Raw genomic sequence first — 7405 nt, forward strand, 5'->3', positions numbered from 1 at the left:
GCATCTCATACATCACACAACATTCGTTCACGGGCGTTGTCTCGGGTTATACCTTCAAAGCGTGCAAACGGTACGGTTCGAGTTCGTCGAGGGAAGTAGTCGTTCCGCGATGGTAGAAGAAGTAGTGGTACAATTGGTCCTCGCCGGTAGCGGTACACGTTCGTTTTAAAGAGGTACTTGACGCATCCGAGGTTTCCGAAGGCGACAGTAGTGGAACTTGGTGAATCCGAGGTCTTTGAGGTCGACGGTAGTTGTATATCTCATAAAGGAACTTACGGATCCGAGGACTCCGGGCGTCGTGGTACTTGTCGAAATCCTCATCGGATGTAATTGAACATTTTGAAACGGAACTTGGCGCGTCCAAAATTTGCGGGCGTCGGTGTCCAACATGACAAACAAACCGGCCGCAACCGAAGGCAGCAGGGCTTATAGTTGTTGTGCTCGCGGAAGATGCCAGGGATTCAACGCGGGGCTGGTCATGGCCTAACGCAGCAGAGGCCGCGACGAAGGGATGGCACGACCCGGTTGGCCGAGGAGGTCGACGGCGGACATGCTCCAGCGGCCCCGGTCGCCGGCAGCAGGGGTGTGAGTTGAGCGGCAGCCCCCTGGTGGTCACAGCCGACAACGTGCAGAAGAGCAGCGGCAGCAGGGCGCAGTTGCCGTGGTGTGGCAGCGCAGCAGTGAGGGCACGAGGTCGAGCTCCTGGTGCTCGACGAAGACGGCGCGGAGGAAGAGGGGCCCGGCAGGGAAAACGACGAAGAAGGGGACGGCGGAGCTCGCTGATGAGGCGCCGAGCAGCCGCGAGGAGGAGAAGGGAGCAGGGGCACTCCATATGTGGAGTGGCGCCTGGTCGGGGGTGCGCCATGGCGAGGCGAGCAGGAGGCGGACGCTGGCTCGCTGGAGAAGGTGGAAAGGGAGGCCGCGGCGGCCCGAGGAGTAGATGGCGACGGGCGGCGGCGTTTGCGATGGAGGGATTGACGGGAGGAGGAAAAAGGGATCGGGAGAGAGAGATCGAGTGGATCAGGCTCGGCTGCGTGCGCCTGCGACGCTCTCCTGGCGGCTCTTGGAAGCACGAAGGAGGAGGAGGGGGTTCGAGGGAGATGGGCTAGGTTTAGGTGGGAGTGGGGCGCTGGGCCTTAGGAGGGGGATGGGCCGGCGCATTGGGAAAGGATGGCCTAGTGGGAGTGGGCGCTGGGAGTGCCAGCTGGTCTGGACTGGGCCTCAACTCTCTCTCTCTCAACTTATTTCTAAAACAGAACAAAAAAAGAGAAGAGAAGAAAAAGAAAGGAGGTGTTGGGGAAGAAGTTGGACACGCGGATAATTTTCCCGGACTCACAAAAATGTGCTTATTCCAAGAAAATAGAAAAAGCCATGATTGAAAGATTTAAATTCAAACTCATTTGATTTAAATTCAAATGATTTGAATAGGAAGTGAGGGTTGAGAAGGTCCAAAAATGTTCGAATTTTTGGTGGAGCTCTGGAATATGATGAAAGAATATATTTCAAGGTTGGAAACCAAGAATTAAGATAACAAAGGCATTGGGATAATATGCAAGTGTGTTATGGTGATTTCCAAATTAAAGAAATATTTAATATAGCTCCCTAATATTGGGACGATATGTTATAAAGAGAATTCACCCTTCCCTCGATTTAAATAGATCAACCATCTATGCAATTTGTTAGTTGAGTTGAGATGCAAAGGTTAATGACATAATGGCATGATGACATGATGCAATGCAAAAGTAAAAGAGCAAGCACAAAAGAAACACACGGCGAAACTCGGAATAGCTGGAAGTCTTCTGGAGCGTCGGTCTCGGGGCATTACAACACTCCACCACTACGAGAGGATCTCGTCCCGAGATCTAGAATGGCACCGGAGGGAAAACGGAAGAGAAAAGAGAAGAGGTAAAACTAAGTTGCTTCTTTGACAAACGAGTGAGACCAAAGAACCTTGCAAAGGTTAAGCCATATCAAGAAAAGAATACAACGGAGATAAATGAAGTTGAAAGCACTCCATTAGCAAAGAGGAAACAAGGAAGAACAACTTTGGGAAGCACTCCGGTTGAGAATGGATGCAAGGCTTGATAAGATGAAAAGAACTTGAGCCAAAAAGCACAACACTCCGGTTAGATGGATAAGCACCGGAAAGAACATGATCTTAGATGAAACGAGATGATGGTTGAAGAAAACAACATCGCAATGCCTCCGGAACAAAAGTAAGAATGGAATGGGATGGAAGAAGGAAAACAAGATCTTGAGGTAGCACGCTTACAACAAATGCTAGAACGGAGTTGTTGGAAAAACCCACAAAGAAAAGAATAAGATTGATATGGTCTTACGGAATACATCTCGAATTATGAGGTGACAACCTTCCACTCCCGGGAAACGAATTTGATTGCTATGAACAAATTGTCGAGAAAGTATATCGCACCAGAAGGGATAAATGAAGAACTTGGATCATTTATAAGCACCATAATAGCAACAAACCTTAGAGAAGGCTTTAGGTGAAATATAACCCAAGATAATTCCAACGAAGAGGTTGATGGATTTAAAATATCTCGTTCATGACAACATGTGAATCATGAAACATGAATTCAAATTATCAAGAATGACATAATACCACCTTCAATGATATGGAAGAAAGAATTGCACTCTGGATTACCATATAAAGAAAGCTTGAGCTTCTTAGAAAAGAATGTCTATGAACACTTCGAGAATGAATTAAATCCCTAATGAAACATCATGTAGAACCTTCATTAAGAACTCCGGTAATAAGAGAATTATCCAAAATAATTGAATGATGAAAAGAATAAGATTGAAGCCTCGCAATGATTTAGATAGAGATCTCCGTGATAATATAATTGAAAGAGGTTGGACTCCGGGAAAAGAGAAGATGAAACAAATGAAACCGAGAGTTTGAAGGGCCTCCGGAATAAGAATTAATCATTAGGATGAAACAAGAATAAGAATTACATTATGCGTATCCTTCACCAATTTAAATTGATGACAAACAACGGATTGCAAACAACTTATTCCTGTTGGAAGGATTAAGAGAGATATAGCACAAACTTGGGAAGGTCTTCTATGAACCACCGGTAGGATTGACAACGAATAAATTGATAAGGAAGAGAAATTTGGAAGAACCACCATAAGAAATGAAAATGAGCAAAGAAAAGATAAAGGAACACCTGGAAGAATTATGAAATGAACGGAGATACTTGAGAGAATTTAGATACAACTGAAACGAAGAGATCACGCGCTGATTAAAGAATATTGAATGATGCACCGGTGAGATTTGGGGAACGAGAGCTGAAAGCTAAGAATGAACAAGTCTGAATTGATGGATTCCAGATAGGTGAAAGGACTTCTCACAATCAAAAACAATTATGAGAGGATGGTCTCGAACTAGAATCATGAATCTCTGTGAGAACGTATAAGACATGGAGGTAAAACTCTTCTTTGGTCTTCAAAATCCGAGAATGACGATGAGAAACACCACCATAAATTGCTGAGGCACTCCGGAATGACAATTAGAAAGGTTGAACCAACGATGAAAAAAAAGGATTTGAGAGATCTTAGAGAAAGACATTTGACTGATGACAAATCATACTTACGTCAAACTTTGAGATGAATATGAAAAGCTCCGGGAGAATTAGAAGAGTCAGGTAAGATCCTGGGAATAACCTGTGGGTTAGGGCCCACTCAAAAGATACACCGTTGAGATGATTTGAAGAAAGATTGCGCTGGTTGAATTAAATGGCTTGAATGAGATAACATCCTCGAAATAGGTTGAACGGATTAAGAGTGGAAGCACGAATCTTCTGATATATCTTCAGCACTCCAGATACAAAATAGCAAGAGGTGGATGATTAAGAGGTGCAACGGCATGGAAAGCATTTGAAACAATGAAAGGAATATGATCAACAAAGCTTGACTTGAATCCACCGAAGAAGAAAAAGAACGAATAATTATGAACTTGAGGCTCCGTTAAAATCTTCTTGAGAATCACCGGATAAGAATATTGACGGAGAAGGAATGGAGAGGCTTCACAACAATAAAAATGATACTTGAATTAAGAAATCTGGTTCCTGGAAGAAAAGGGTGGGAGGGAGGGAAAACAAAGGCAACTTGGAACGGATGAAACAAACAACATTGAGAAGAACTAATACTTGATCTTGCAGATGTTGGAATGATCGATACACTTGAAGAGAAACACACCGGTGAAAAGGATTGACATGACAATCTCGATTATCAAGAAGGATTAGTATTCACATAGGAGTATGAGAACACCGCTTAGGACAGGTATGGAATCAACTCTTGACTTCGAAGCAACTCGAATACCACAACTCAAAACAAAGGATTGGCTTGCAAAATAAGCCGGAACAAACATATGATAGAGATTTCGTCCGAAGTTTTCATGGTGGGGCCTACACGGGCTCGATCGTACAGCACCATCATGTACAAGGCAGTGCACATGACATACGAAGCGTCCCCGAGTCGGCATAGCCAAGGACTCTTTAAGACACAATGAGACCACTGTATAACCGGCCGTGAATAGGCGGACCACTAGACGTCGAACCCCAATTTCATATCATACATCTGTCGGAAAGATTTCCTAAGAGCTACTTGAATTCCCACTTATAAACTCCCGAAACTTTCCGGTTATGCAATCAGGTGTTGGGGATACAGGGGAAGCATAATATCTCACCCAAAACTAGCAAATCCTACATCCAGCTGTATCCATCCTTCAACACATAACCAAGAAACCTTCGGAAATCGTCTACCTCAACCTTCGAAAAGCATCCGTTATACAAGTTATGGCAATACTCCCGAACTCCCGCCCCAGTACTGGGTGGCGTCGAGGTTATCTCACCAACGAACTGCATAAAAGAGATTTTCGATGTCGGCGTACTAAACTCAGGTATTCCAGAACTGCAACGATAAAATTATGACGACGACACCTCAGAGCTCAACTCCTCGGAACACTGCCACAAAACCCCTGACAGGAGGCACCAAGACAATGTTCTCGTCACAAAACCATCGGAACGATTCCAAGATACCCGCGTGATCCTAAATTTTTTTAGTGAAATTTGAGAAGAGAAGAGTCAAAACTCTACGTCAGGATGCCTTACCAGAGCGATGAGGAGACTGGGAAGTAAAAAGAATTCCTAAACTCTCCGATATATAATTCCTAAATGACTCAAAACATTTTTCTAGACACAACTCGGCCGCTAATAACGATCAATCAGTGGGGGGCTCCTAAGGTCGGGGAAGGCTCTGATTACCAACTTGTAACGCCCTCGATGCGGCTATATCTCCCACGTGTCGAAGCACGACTTAGAGGCATAACCGCATTAAAAGCAATGTCGCAAGTGAGGTAATCTTCACACAACCCATGTAATAAAATAGGGGAAGAAGTTACATAGTTGGCTTACAATCGCCACTTCACACAATTACAAGAATAAAGCATTACATCATCCAAATACAATCAAGGTCCGACTACGGAACCAAAATAAAAGAAGAACCCCAAATGCGACACGGTCCCCGATCGACCCCAACTAGGCTCCACTACTGATCAACTAGAACAAAACCACACAAAGGACAAGATCTTCATCGAGCTCCTCCTGAGCTTGGTTGCGTCATCTGCACGGTCTCATCGGCACCTACAAGCTGGTTTTGGAAGTATCTGTGAGTCACGGGGACTCAGCAATCTCGCACCCTCGCGATCAAGACTATTTAAGCTTATGGGTAAGGTAAAGGTATGAGGTGGAGCTGCAGCAAGCGACTAGCATATATGGTGGCTAACATACGCAAAAGAGAGCAAGAAGAGAAGGCAAAGCACGGTCGATAAACTATGATCAAGAAGTGATCCTAGAACAACCTACGTCAAACATAACTCCAACACCGTGTTTACTTCCCGGACTCCGCCGGAAAGAGACCATCACGGTTACACACGCAGTTGATTCATTTTAATTAAGGTCAAGTTCTGGTTTTCTACAACCGGACATTAACAAATTCCCATCTGCCCATAACCGCGGGCACGGCTTTCGAAAGTTCAAATCCCTGCAGGGGTGTCCCAACTTAGTCCATCACAAACTCTCACGGTCAACGAAGGAATAGACCTCCTCCCGAGACATTCCGATCAGACTCGGTATCCCGGTACTACAAGACATCCTCGACAATGGTAAAACAAGTCCAGCAAGACCACCCGCTGTGCCGACAAATCTCGATAGGAGCTGCACATATCTCGTTCTCAGGGCACACCGGATAAGCTAAGCGTACAGGAGCCGACGTAACCCAAGTTGCCAAGGGATGGCCCTGCACGGTGCTCTGGGTTGGACCAACACTCAGAGGAGCACTGGCCCGGGGTTTAAAATAAAGATGACCCTTGGGCTGGCCTAACCCAAGGGAAAAAGAGGCTCGGTGGCAAATGGTAAAACCAATGTTGGGCCTTGCTGGAGGAGTTTTATTCAAAGTGAACTGTCAAGGGGTTCCCATTATAACCCAACCGCGTAAGGAACGCAAAATCCGGGAACATAACACCGATATGACGGAAACTAGGGCGGCAAGAGTGGAACAAAACACCAGGCATAAGGTCGAGCCTTCCACCCTTTACCAAGTATATAGATGCATTAATTAAATAAGATATATTATGATATCCCAACAAAATATCCATGTTCCAAACATGGAACAAGCTCCAATCTTCACCTGCAACTAACAACGCTATAAGAGGGGCTGAGCAAAGTGGTAACATAGCCAAACAACGGTTTGCTAGGACAAGGTGGGTTAGGGGCTTGGTTCAACAATATGGGAGGCATGATAAGCAAGTGGTAGGTATCGCAGCATAGGCATATCAAAAAAGCGAGCAACTAGCAAGCAAAGATAGAAGTGATTTCGAGGGTATGATCATCTTGCCTGAAATCCCGCAAGGAAGAAGAACGAGTCCATGAAGAAGACAAACGGACGTAGACGAACGGGTCCTCACAAACGCGACGTTACCGGAACCAACCCGAAGAAGAAACACCGGAAAGAAGCACACAACCTAGTAAACAACCCTCACATAATCATGGCATGATGCACAAACAAGTATGATGCATGTCCGGATTAAAGAGGCATGGCATGGGAAGGTGCACAAGCAATCCTACAAATTAAGTGGAGCTCAATATGCAACTCCGTTGCATATTGACCGAACACCACATCAATTATTTAGTTCACTCTCGGTTAGGTACCCAACAATATTAAATGTTGTTAAACATGGCAAGAGGTGAAGCATAATAAAACTATACCATCTAAACAATTTAAATGGGGCCGGATATAACAAACAACAAATCCGGTAAATCCCCATATGCATTTAGCAAATTGATGGAAACAACAAGTATAATCATTTTAAATGTTGTTATTATGA

The sequence above is a fragment of the Triticum aestivum genome, chromosome 5A (genome assembly GCF_018294505.1).
Source record: "Triticum aestivum cultivar Chinese Spring chromosome 5A, IWGSC CS RefSeq v2.1, whole genome shotgun sequence".
Classification (NCBI taxonomy): domain Eukaryota; kingdom Viridiplantae; phylum Streptophyta; class Magnoliopsida; order Poales; family Poaceae; genus Triticum; species Triticum aestivum.